This window comes from Astatotilapia calliptera, chromosome 23 (genome assembly GCF_964374335.1).
Source record: "Astatotilapia calliptera chromosome 23, fAstCal68.1, whole genome shotgun sequence".
NCBI classification, from domain to species: domain Eukaryota; kingdom Metazoa; phylum Chordata; class Actinopteri; order Cichliformes; family Cichlidae; genus Astatotilapia; species Astatotilapia calliptera.
This window is the reverse complement of record NC_137443.1, coordinates 49,460,304-49,473,594: the sequence shown is the minus strand read 5'-3', so window position 1 is coordinate 49,473,594 and position 13,291 is coordinate 49,460,304.

Here is a 13,291-nt window from a genome sequence, read left to right as displayed (position 1 = left end):
TCTGCTAGGAAGCGCAGAGCCCGGAGGTTACGCTCCCTCCTTGTCGTGGACGCGCGACATTGACCTCTCGGCGAAGAGGGTTAGTTCAGTGTGGTTTAGCTGTGGGGTACAGGGCATCCCGGAATTAAGCTAGGAGTTAGAGTCTCCTTACCGTTTGCAACGGTATCTGCGCTTTTTTGGACAGGAGAAGTTGGTCTTCGGGCGTGTAACTTTAACTTAACACTTCGAGGTAAGCCTTGGCTGTGAAATGCCAAAAATAGAGCTTCAGGCAAAGTTTGGGTTGGTTGACGCTTTTAAATTGAGTTAGGGATTTTAGAAATGAGGCCAGAAACAGTTAAAGTCTTGATACTGGTTAATTGGTGGGCGGTTATTTTAAATTTGTCTAAATTGGTTAGGCGCTAAAGCTGACAGATCTGACAGTAGTTGTAAATATAAGACGTCTTTGTAATAAGAGATCTCTGTGTGTCGAGTCAGTAATGCACTGACTGCCTGCTGCTATTTTTGGAGGTGTGTGTGTGAGTGAAAATGCAAATGAGTAAGCAGTGAACTGTTTAAGCCACAGTTGGTTTTACAAATACTGCTGCAAACATTGTAGAGTGTGTGTTTAAAATGCCATTTATGTTTAGCAAAGGACTATAAATAAAGTTTTGAGTTGCCGTAGTGGATGTATAGTAATTGATTGAGTTTGGATGTAGATATATAAATATATTGAGTGCACTGTATATACTTAAGACTAACACATGACTTTCAGTAGTAACTGTTCTCCAGCATTAGCTGCTGGTGGGTTTTATTTTTTCAATTTCTTGTGTGTGCGGTGAGAATTAATGGAGGTTTCAATTTTTTGTTTGTTTGTTTTTTACTTGCTTTTTTGATTATGACAAGCATGTCTAAAATACTCTTAGGAAATTGTGTTTTGAGTTATATTCTTCAACTCTAGTCACAGTTTAAGTGTGAATGCGGTGACTAGAAGGTTTTGAATGATGAATGAAGGTGTGAGAGGTATTTCTTTGGTGATGTAAAGTAGGAGGTTTTAAAGTTTGAAAGTGTTTTTAATTTAAGAGATGCATGAGTGATGTTATGAGAGTTTTGAGTTTCTTTTTCTTTCAGTTTAAAACACATAAGTACATACACTTGGTACACCTGTTTACTCTTTGACTTTATTAAAACAGATGGTGTATTTGAGTTTGAATTTCAGTAATTGTATGTTGATATGGTAATTTAGTTTTATGTTAGGTGAAGGAGATGTCCATCTCTGCGTCTTGCAGGATCGAAAGTGAAAGTTGAAGGTTGTGATGTGAATGCTGTGAGTACTCGATTTGAATGATTCTGTGTGAGGTGTACAAAATACTAAATAATAATAACACTATGAAAGTTGATAGTAGAGTGAGTGCAAGGTGATGTGTGAACAGAGGAAGTCTGAGAGAGAAGTGTGTGCGTAGGCAAAATGCAGAGTGTGTGCGTGAAATAAGGGAGTATTGTTTTTTACATCAAGGTTTAGTAGAACTAAAGTAGAACGTTACAAACAAACAGATAAATAAAGTAAAATGAAGAGAGAAAATAACTGACAATTACATTAATGAATAGAAAACACACATACACAAAGTGCCATATGTGAAATTATTCTAGGAAGGAGTCAGAATTGAGATAGCTTATTATAGAGATAGTTTAACATAAGATGCAATGAAGGAAGCAGCTTACATTCCTTTAATTCCCAGAGCCAGTGTGTTCCCTCCCCTGCCCACTTGGGCCCCGTATCAGGCGAGTATGGAAGGCTGGATAGCCCATGACGGGTAAGATCCCACCTCGAAACCCTGGGACAACCTAAGGCAGGCACAGTCACGAATACTCTCGGACCTGACGGGTAAGACCGCTGGGCTAGGGTGGAGGTGGAAAGTGGCAAGTGGAGCCCTACCTTCTGGCTGAGGACAAGGAATGCTGCTATTTAAGGTAGGAAATCAGAATTTGGGTTAGTAAATTTGGGGAGGAGAAAATTGACTGTTTAAAGGCAAAATTATGAAGGAGTCTGACACACTGTAAAAGCACCATATGCAAATTCACACACACAAACAGAAAATGCATTAAACTTATAAAGACAAGACAAGACAAGCTCATGGAGTTTAATGCATAGACACTGATTAAACCTAGCTAAGAACACAAACATAGGCAATGAAGAACAGCTTGCTATTTTGTATGAATGATACAAGGGTGTGAATGTTTAATAAAATACATTTGAGTTTGTAATTGAGGAATAGAATAAGCCATATGACAAAGGGAGTTATGAAAACGAAAAAGGGATTAAAGTAGTTTTAAAAAAGAGTGACTTAGGAGTGCTCTCGTACTGAGTGATCAACACTAGTGATCACTGTTGGAAGAAATAAAATGATTTAATGAGTTGGGAATGTTTAAACATATGTTTCTGTTGTTACAGCTTCTTGAGAGATGACTCAGTATGCAAATTAGCTGGAGTGTGTGTGTGACTGTGACTTTCAGGAAGAGGAAGCATAGCAGAGACGAGAAGTGCAGATTGGGGTAGGAAATTTATAGTTTAGTGATTATATGATGTCGTAAGGGGGTTTTATGCTGAATTGAAGTATGTTATAGAGCATAAGGGGGTGATTTTTGTGTGCAAATTGAGTGGTTTTAATGAGACTTTTGGTGTATTGAGGAGGTGAAATTATGTGGTGGCAAGATTTGTGTGTTTAAGGTTGTTGTGGTGATGGGTTGATTCTGTCAGGTAGGTTGTTGTTGTTATTTTTGTTTTTAATAGAGGGAGTTTTAGGAAACATGGACATGTCTAAAATTGGGCCCATTATTTTGTAACAGTGCACTTAAAGAAAACCTGTCAGGTGATTTTGTTTTGTTTTTATGAGCTAACAATCAGCTCTATTTTTTTTTCATTTCTGTTTTAAGCAGGCCTGCAACAGTGAATAACGGCGCTGAAAGTTCTCGGGAGGAGCAAATATAAGGGGGCTTTCCAGATTACAATTGGCTGAGGAGAGCTACCTGTGGGGACTGATCAAGGTCGTAAGTCCCTGTAAAAAGGATTTTATGCGAGTCAATCCAGTCCAAAAGCATAAAGAAATATTTCCCTATGGAAAATAAAAATGACTGAGCTCATTTTGCTGAGGGTGGAGTATCTGATCGTGCGGGAAGCTCCACTATCAGCAAATATATGGTGTGACTGCATGTGAGTGAATGTGAGGGTGAATAAATGTGGACAAACAATTTGTTTTTACCAGAGAAAATTTCTGTTTTGTTTTATTAGGTGGGGTTAGATTATGAGATTATAGTATATTGTTGGGAGAATGCCAAATGCTAAAGGGGAAATATTTTTTGATGTAACTCAGTTACCATTAATTGTAGAAACACATGACTGATAACTGTTCTGTTTTAAGTTTATTTTTATGACATAGATTGGATCATGAGTGGGGAAAACTGAGCAGTTTTAAGTTTTGTATAGTATCTTGACACATGAAATGTATCAAGATAAAGGGGGGTTTAGGGTTTAATAATTTAATTGCTTAATAATTTAGGATCATTTTAGGACCTTTTGGGTTTTTGATCATTTGGATATGGTAAAACTGAAACTGGTATTTTTAAGTTAAGGTTAAAGGATTAAAAGTGAACTTGTCACGGTTTGCGAGGCAAGCCGTGTGGAGTTGTAGAAAAGGACCCAAAAGGCGGCAGCTCTGGTGCAGGTGAATATTTATTTACAACGGTGGGCACAAAACAGCACTGGTGGAAAAACAAGAAACCGGAAAACTGGGTAAGCTAATAACACAAACCAGAAACGAGGATGCAGGGAGGTCCGGGGAAATACACAAGAGACGCAGGGAGACCGAGGGGAAACAATATAGACGAACCAGGAACTACAATATCAGAAGACACAACTTAAATACACCCAGAGCACGGGGAGAACACAGACATAACAGGCTGGGGGAAACATGGAATAAACACAAAGAGAGACGAGAGCTCATAAATAGACAGAGGGGCACAAGGGGGTAAGAGTCACAAAGGGAAAAAACACTTAGGGAACACCACAACAGGACACCTCAGAAAACCTGGCCTAAATAAGGAGCGAAAATACAAGGAACCAAGAATGCTGGGCCAACATGGCCCAGGACCATGAATCCTGTTTAGAAGATACAATGCCAGTTTTTCAAAGCTGTGAATAAATCTTAGAGGGAAAATTAGTGAGGGTTGAAGGGGTAGAACAGGTTTGATTTTTTGATCTTTAGAAGAAGTGGTTATAATGTAGGCTTACACATACAGATATTACATAGGAGGTATTTTTAGGATAAAAGGGGGAGCTTATAAATAGAAATGATTTTTATACATATTGCATTTTGTGCTTTTAAAGGAGTTGTGGCTCAAATTTGTCTCTGGAGGGTCACGAGCCTTTGGCTAGCGCTATGATTAGCCAATCTACTGTGAGGATAATATGAGTTCATGAAGGATTGCACACGCTTACAGACACAGAGTTAAGAAACACACATGACAGTATTGATTCCAGGCAAAAGGCCTTAAATTCATTTAGCTTTTAACTGAACTTAAAGAAGGACCAAAGAGGAAGGAAAGCATATATTTTGGTTAAGTCTGATAAACTAGAATTAGGAGGTATTGTTACATTAAAAGGAGCAAAATGAAATAAAAAGGCTATACCGAAACAGGTGATAACATAGGAAATGTGAGGTTTTAAAATGAAGTTAGTGTTAACACATAGGAGTTGTTTCAAGGCAGCATTTAGCTATGATGAAATGTATACAGGAGTAATTGCTTATATGCTTGAACTTAATTGATTAAAGTGGTTGTTTTCTTTTGGAGTAGATTAACTTGCAGCAGCGACAATTTGTGCACAGGATGTTGATGATCAGATAAGGGAAAATAGAGCGAGCAACTGGACGTGAAAGCAGGGCTCAAAGAGTTTAAAGTGATGAGTAACGTTGAAGAGTATACATAAATACAAGTCAATAAGTTAAGAGCATAATTAGGATCATGCTTTTAATTAAAGAGTCCCAGATAGGATAAGTTAGGGAGATGCAAGAAAAGGTGTTTTGTTTCCTTTGCAGAAGACTGATCTCGGCGACCACAGGAGGGGCGAGGATCCTGGAGATCTCGAGGTTCGAGACCACCAGAGAAGGGTCTGCGTGAGGACACAATGTATTGTGACCTCTGGTTTTCAGAGGTCAAAAGGGGGAGTGTCGAGGAGGGAAATTATTTTACTGCTATTGTTAAATAATTGTTATTGCATTAATAATATAATTTGCAGCATGGATATTGCATTCCAAGGTTTAGACAGTGTCTCTTTCAGAAAGACTGAGTTGCAGGCTGACAGGAAGTTGTATGCAGAAAGAAGCAGGAAGTTATTTTGAGCCGCAGGCTAAGACGAGGCTTTAACAATGTAACAGATAGCTTTATCATTTTATATTAAGGTTTTAGTAGAGGTTCTTGATTAAAACATTTATTTAGTAGAAGACATACACATAGTCTCAGTGAGCTTCTGGTCTGGTAAAAGGTCAGAAGTGCAACAGGTGAATTGAGAAAGAGCATGTGAGGTCAACACACACACACACACACACTTTAAATTAGATTTATTTAGAGGAAGAGGTTAGTTATGTTTGGCTGTAACTACAAAATTGTCTCGGTAAAAGAGGAACCGTTTCTTGTTGTCTCGACAAGAAAGAGGAACAATTCATTTTAAGATAAGAACGGAAAGTACCAAGCCATGAAAATAGGAGATGATTTTCTGGGTGAAAAGTCATGATGATGTTGATCTGATCTATGTATAAAATGTGTCTGTGACGTATGAAGGGGCGTCAGTAAACAAACCCTGATGCTATAAAATATCTGTTCATGCTTTGATTAAGTTGAAGACTACTGGCTGTCTGCGTACAGAGTGTCTTCCCACGCGTGTATTCATTAAAATCATCGTTTGACTTCACCCGGCCGGATCGGTGTGGTTATTCTTCGATCACCTCTTGTACCCTTCCTCAATATTGAATCTTAACAGCATCCAGCACGGCAGCCGACCTCACCGGCGCCATATCAGTAGGTACTAAATAATAAACGATATTGTGCAGCACGCAAGATAGACAGCGCACAATGTGCTTTGAGGCAGCAGCCAAGAAAGCTGTAGTCCGCCTCTGTGAATACCCGTGTGTACACCTGTGTGGATCAGCATGCTTGCATTCCAAAGGTTTCTCCATGTAACGATCTGCTAGGGAGTGTGGGGGGGCCACAGCCCCGTCCTCCAGGGTATGAAGCAGGTATGGAGGAGATCAAAACTCCAGACATCCAGAGGCCCCCAGAACACAAGAGACCAAGGAAGACCAACAGAGGGGCAGCCCCGCCACTGTCCCAGAAAGAGCTGAGGAGAGTCCCAGATGAGGGTTCACTCAGCAGCCGTGGAGCAGAAGCCAGGGGGAGTTGCAGTGACGCGCCCGTGAGCTCCGCCGGCAGCCAGCTGTGCCTGAGTGACCGAGCCCCAGGCCGAGAGGCCGGTGGCACCCCACCTCCGAAGTGGCCCGAGTGAGCCCCAGGCTCCAGGCCCCGATAAGCGGCCGCCAAGGAGTGAGCCGGTGTGTACCTGGACGCCCACCCCCAGACACAAAGAACCACCAACGCACCGACACCTGAGGGAGTCCGCCACTGGCAGGGGAAGTGGTGGTGGGTGGAGATAGGCCTCCAAACCTTGGAGGGCCTGAGATGTCCCCAGAGAGGTGGCGTCTGACACCCAACCTGACATATAGACACAGACATACAGGCACACACAGACACAAACATCCATTCCCACCCTCATGCTCTCATATGCACTTACTCCACACTCAACCAACATGGAGAGAGACATAAAGAGACGCTGTACACACGATCACACTCCCCAAGCGTACTCTACGAACCGGGTCTAGGTACCCTTGCCCCTGGAGGGGGGAACTGCACCCAGACCCAGGTGGTGTTACCCTTTTCCCTGCGGTGGGGAGAGGCAGACCGCCCCGACTCCGCAGCAGCAGGGAGGCCCCACACTCCAGACCGCAGTCGGACAGCCAACTCCTCCTCCTAGCCCCCCGCTCCAGCAGGCCGCAGAGAACGGGGGTGAGAGAAGACTCCAAACCTCCCTCCACCCGCTCATTGTAGTGTTGATGCATGTGTGTTCTAAGGTGCAATTAAAACCCAGGAGGGCATGGAGCTACCTGCCGGAGAGCAGCAGGTAAGCGCATAGTCCCTCCTGGTAGCCCTCAATGTCTACATGTATTTAAAATTGAGAGGTGGGCAACGACGCCAGGGGTGAGGTGTACACCCTGATGGTAATTTGGACTCAGTGTATCGTGCCCACCCCCAAGATCCTATATGTATGTGTAATGAAAGTGTGAGTAATGTGAATGTCTAAGTTGTGGGATAAAATTGAGGCAGAGGCAGCCAGAAGGGGACAGGGGGGGGGGGGGGGGGGTTAGCCTCCTCTGCACCCTGGTGACATACCCCTACTCCGAGGCCCTGCATGTGTGGGTGGTTGTGGTGGAGCGGGAAGAGGGAGGCAACTGGAGATGGGGAGGGAAGGAAGGGAGGGGCAGGTGACCCCTCCCTGGGGCCAGCTCCCCCGCTGACCCCAGTAGGCACTCCATACTCCGCGACCCACCAGGGAAAGGGGGCCCAGGCCCATCCAGACCGGGGCCCAGCGCAGCAGCGCCCCCCGGCCCCACAGAGCCCGGGACAGTCCACCCAACCCCACCACAGAGAAAACTGCACCCACCCCACCATCCACTCATCTTCCAGACTACATGAGACAATAGATGCCCAGGCTGAGATCTTCCTCCACCTCTCCTGTATCCCCCCCCCCCCCCCCCCCCTGCAGAGAGTTCCTGAAGAGAGGAAAGTTCCTGCAAGGTGTGACAATCTCCCCCACCAGTTGAAGAGCCCCCCAGGCGGCTCGACGCACCGGCGGCACCCTGCGCCAGGGATGGGCCCCCATGCACCCACCCGCCCACAACCCCGGCAACACACAAACCAGGACCCAAGGCCCCAAGGCCCCGAGGCCCGGCTAGGGCCTCGGGTCATCTGTTTTATGCACATGGTATCTGGCATTGGAGAGGTAAAGGCTTGCCAGAGGTGGCGTGTGTGGTTGTTTTTTTTAGCCTCAGCATGACACAGGACCTGCGGCCCCGCTTTTGCTTCCTTTCCCTCCTCTGTCTGTGCCCCTGCCTAGCCCCGATAACAATCCATGGGGAGCCCGGTGCTCTCGCTATGTGATTTGGGATATTGTCCCACAAAACAGAGGTCTGGTGCTGGTCACCGATGTCTCTGAGGTCCTGGCAGGTGTAGCGAATATTGAAAGCAGAACCAATAGTGCACAAAGAAACAAGAAGAACGTACAAACTAAACAAGCTAAACAAAACAGTGGAGTACTGAGACAGAGAGCCGTAAGCCACTGCAACAATGTGCGCTTCTATCTTGGTCACCAAGAAAGAGTATTTAAAAGTATTTAAGAGTATTTAAACACGTCTGCCTAAGAGATCTAAAAAGCACAGCTGTCCTTCTCTGACAGGATCTCTGGTTTGCTGTGCTCATCAAAGTGGCCATAGAAGGTGTTCACATCTTCAGCTAGACAAGCAGTCACTTCCCTGATGCTTTACCTCTTCCCTTTGTATTCTGTTATGGCCTTTAACCCACTCCACATACACCTACGTCGCTGTAGCAGGACTCCACCTTTGCTTTCTGCTGTCCATCAGCCGTTTTTATTGTTCTTATGAAAGTGTAGCCAACATTTCTGTACTCACAAGGATCTCTATAGGCAGCTGTCCACACTCTGAGAGCAGCATGCACCTCCTTGTTGACCATTGGCATAATTGGAGTAAGGCCGTACAGTAACCCACAGTACGATATCATCAATGCATTCATAGATGTATATGGTGATGCATTACAGGTAGACTTTTACGTTGTTGTTGTTGGCAGTTTGAATAATGTCCCAGTCCATAGTCGGGAAGCAGAAATGCAAGACTGTGGAAAAAATGACCTGACCACATATTTCACTCTTTACACACTTCTTTATTCCTGTTGCTTCTTAGACACGGTCGCAGCTTTTCAGCCAACAGCCACACACAACAACCTCAGGTTCCAGCACGTTTATAAAGGAGAGGCATGATCAGGTGATTAAGCGCAGGTGTGTCAGCCTCCCCCACAGCCGTGCCACGAACCACATCCCGCCAAATTCCCCCATCGGCCGACTTAGGCTGAGGAGCCGCCCGGCCTAGCCTACCCTATGCCCCCCGCCCTCGGAATCAGGAGTCATCTGCTTATCCGGCAGTGTTGACAAGGCAGGTCTGGGGGCAAGGCAGTGGCCGCACAGCAGGCACGGACGTGAGCCGAGGCTCACAGGCGGCTTGGCAGGCCTCGGTCCCTCAGGCCCCTGACCCCCAGCTCGGGCTGAGCAGGTCCTCGCTGCTGCCAAAAAGAGAAAACTCCAACAATTTGATGAGCTCCCCCCCCCTGCATTTATTCATTTAATAACAATGATTAAATACAGAGTGGTGTATAAACACATAGTGAAAAAAGATGAGTGAAAACGAAACAGTCTACACCTATAAGTCTAATCTTAAAAGTAAGGAGGTTCTCAGTCTCCTGATTCCAATCAGAAGAGGAGACTGAAAGCTGAAGACTGTGCCTCCTATTCTACTTTTACATATCCAAGGAACCACAAGTAACCTGCAGTATGAGAGCAAAATACAAAAATCACTAGGCAGAAACCATGAACTCATTGACCAGGCTCTATAGAAGAACCACAAAATACAAAGGTAAATGCACTGATTCTTATAGAGGCGCTTTTCTACTCTCCCAGAGCACTCAAAGCGCTCTATACAACATTCACCCAATCACGCCCTTTCTCACAAGCACTTTATCTACACTCAGAAGTACATTCACACTGCGATGGATGCATCAGAGTGCAAGTTGCGGTTAGTATCTTGCCCAAGGATGCTTGACACATAGTCTGGAGGAGCTAGGGATCGAACCACCAACCTGCCAATCAGTAGCTGACCTACTCTACCTCCTGAGCTACAGCCACCCCATAAGGATGGAAAGGAAACACAGCAAGAGGGAGAACATGACGAAGGGCAAGGGAAGACTGAGATAATACACACAGGGGGATAATGAGGGAACAGGCACACTGACACCCACATGTAAACTTGATACAGGGACAAGAGATAAACCAACAGGGAGACATGACTGACTGGGGAGGCAAGACTATGAGTGACTATGGAGTCAGGGCATAAAGGGACCAGACAGAAACAGGGACCCGACTAAAGAAACAGATATGGATCAAAAAGGGAGCTAAATCTATACTAAACAGAAACAAATCATGAACTTAAAAGTGTGGGTCAAAGACCCAGAACCATGACGGATGTGTAGTAATAGCATACTGGCACAGATTACCCTGGACTCTGAGACATTCAGCTAATCCAGCAAAGACAAGTATTCTCAGAACATTTTGGCTATGGCCACCCTGATGTTTCCTACCTCTAAAGATAAAGAGAATGTATTATAAAATTAGTTTTTTGTTAAGCTGTAAAACTCGCTGGGGCATTTGTCCTTCCTTGGGAGCTGGGAGTGTGCGAGTCATTTTTGTGTTGGGCTCTGATTTCCTTTGGCCAGGTCACAACAAAAACAAATATATTCACAAATACATTGCACAGAAGTAAACACTGGGTCATAGCAGGTGATATGGTACTACAGAGGTCTTTAAGATACAATGGCCCCGATTATTCAAAACCTTGTATGTGAGGAGAAGGATTTTATCAATCCGTCAATCAGTCAAACCTTTATTTGTCACATGCAAAGTTTACACCTGCAGTGAAATTAACCCCTCCCCCCATCCAGAGTAAGAATCTGCTTAGATACCACATTTAAGATTTTCAGGGCCGAGTACAATAACCTCAGTTTGATCTGAATTAAGAAGCAGAAAATTTGAGGTCATCAGGTCTTTATGTCTTTAAGACATTCCTGCAGTTTAACTCATTGGTGTGTGTTATCTGGCATACATTTTCACTGTTATGCAGATGACACCCAACTCTGTCTAAAGAGCTGGCCATATGGAGATTTGATTCAAACCACTGAAGTGCAGTACCTTTAATTCCTATAGAGATTGAAAATGTGACGTCACTCAGGGGTAAAACCGCAAAGAATTCTGGGAACTCGTGGCAAGAGGTACTAGCGCACGCAGGCTTTCAATTGAAATCAGTTATTCAGCGATAAAAAGAAACACAAAAAATGTCAAGAAGCTGTTGTATTATTAACTGCAATAGCCGGTTGCATGACAGCCATGGAAAGCCGACGGGTAAAGAGATCGGTTGTTATCGGATTACGTCGTGGAAGAGAAATTGTTCGAGCCATGTTTCCGAAGTAACAAACAGGCGACTGGATTGCAGCCATTCAAAGACAAAATATAACGTCCCAGAACACTCTAGCTCACAGGTTAGTCTGCTCCAAGCATTTACACGAAGGTCAGAGTTTTGTAGTAGTTAATGCGTCATTTTTCTTAACATAATTGGTGATATAGGTTACAAGCAAGTCTGGCGCTGAACAGAAATTGTGGCGCTATGCTCCTTTGTTTATTGTGCATAAATAGTGAATTGTCCTGACACAATATTGCGTTTCGCTTCTGTTATTATGGTACACTGACAAAAACATATACTTTTATTCACAGGATAAAACTGTTGTTTTGTATCACTAATTGCCCAGTGCGATTACAGCATACAATATTATTGTCACTGCTAGATTTCTGTGATGCTACCAGAAATTATTTCCACTACTAATTAATTACCATTGAGCTCAAAGGTCCTATCAATAAACTGTTAACGAATGTGTATTTATGACGACGATTTGTGAGACTGGTAAACTTATGATACGTACGATGGTCTTTACTTTCTACACGGTGCATTTCAAGGTCCTGTACCCATCCGTCGGTAAACTGTACCTGGGCTTGTTGCAGTGACCTGAAGTTACTAAACTTCATGAGTGTATGCATTCACTCCAAGAACCGTATAATTATAAATATGAGCGTGGTGAAAGTTGGGCAAAATACGCTAATGTATTTTGTCCCTCTGTGTGCTCGTAAGGGTCTGACCCTTTCACTGGTTTGATTTTTTTCCTCGTATCTTTTCTTTGACTTTTCATCAAGTCTGTCTTTGTACGGACCGGCATTGTTCTCCTTCGTTTTGTACATTCCTTTTTGGGGGGCAAAGAAAAAGCAAGAATTTATTGGAACCGAAGAATGAACGTTTTGCGGTGCTGCAAATGCTTGCATTTGATGCAGGTACTTGGATTGTTTTGCCACGAGTTCCCGGCATGCAATGCACGAAAGTCACGTGGTCTGTCAATCTCTATTGCATGTTGAAATAAACCATTACAGTAAGTAGTATTGATCGCTGCACTGTAACGGTTTAATTTGAAGCTCTGGCATACACTCATGGAATCCTGACACATCTTGAAAATCCTCTCTTTTGAAGGCTGACTGATTACCCCAGAATTTCATAACAGCATTATACCCATAAGATGAAATCTTAACAAAGTATACCCTGTGCATCAACTGTTGGTTGTGTTGGATATGTACCTACCTTTCTTTCTGCCCAGTTGTCCATTGGTCTTAAGCCTTGGTAATACATTGTTTTCAATGAAAGATCCTTTTTAAAGTTAATGTATTTATAAATAACAAGCATCAGTTAGCAACAGTGTAAGAATAATTCCAATGATGCTTGACACAACCCATGTGACATCACCAGTATAATGTATGCATGGAAACAATTTGCAAGTCCCCCAGAGAATAACTCTTGGGACTTAGTGCTGTGTAACTTAAGAACATTAGCTGAATCACCGTGTGATGGAAAACTGATTTTGAAGGTACTGTCACGGCTGGTGGGGTGAGCCGTGTGGTGTAGGAGGAAAAAGGACCCAAAATGCAGGCAGCCGACTGATTATATGAGTGAGGATTTATTTACAGGTGACAATGGCAGAAACAGACAACGAAGCATGAGAAATACTAACGGAAACCTAAACTGGGAAAACTAAATAACAAACCGGAGATCATACGAACGGGGTGGGAGGCAGAGAGACGCCGACGAGGAACAGGACACCATGAAACACAGACGAGCCGACAACGAACACAGACCGACACCCACTATATATACACACACACAAGGTAATCGGGTAATCGCACACAGGAGGGAAGAACAGCTGATCTGAATACACATGATGACTGGAGGACACAAGCTGAACACAATGACAACAGAAACAGACTTTCAGAACAAAA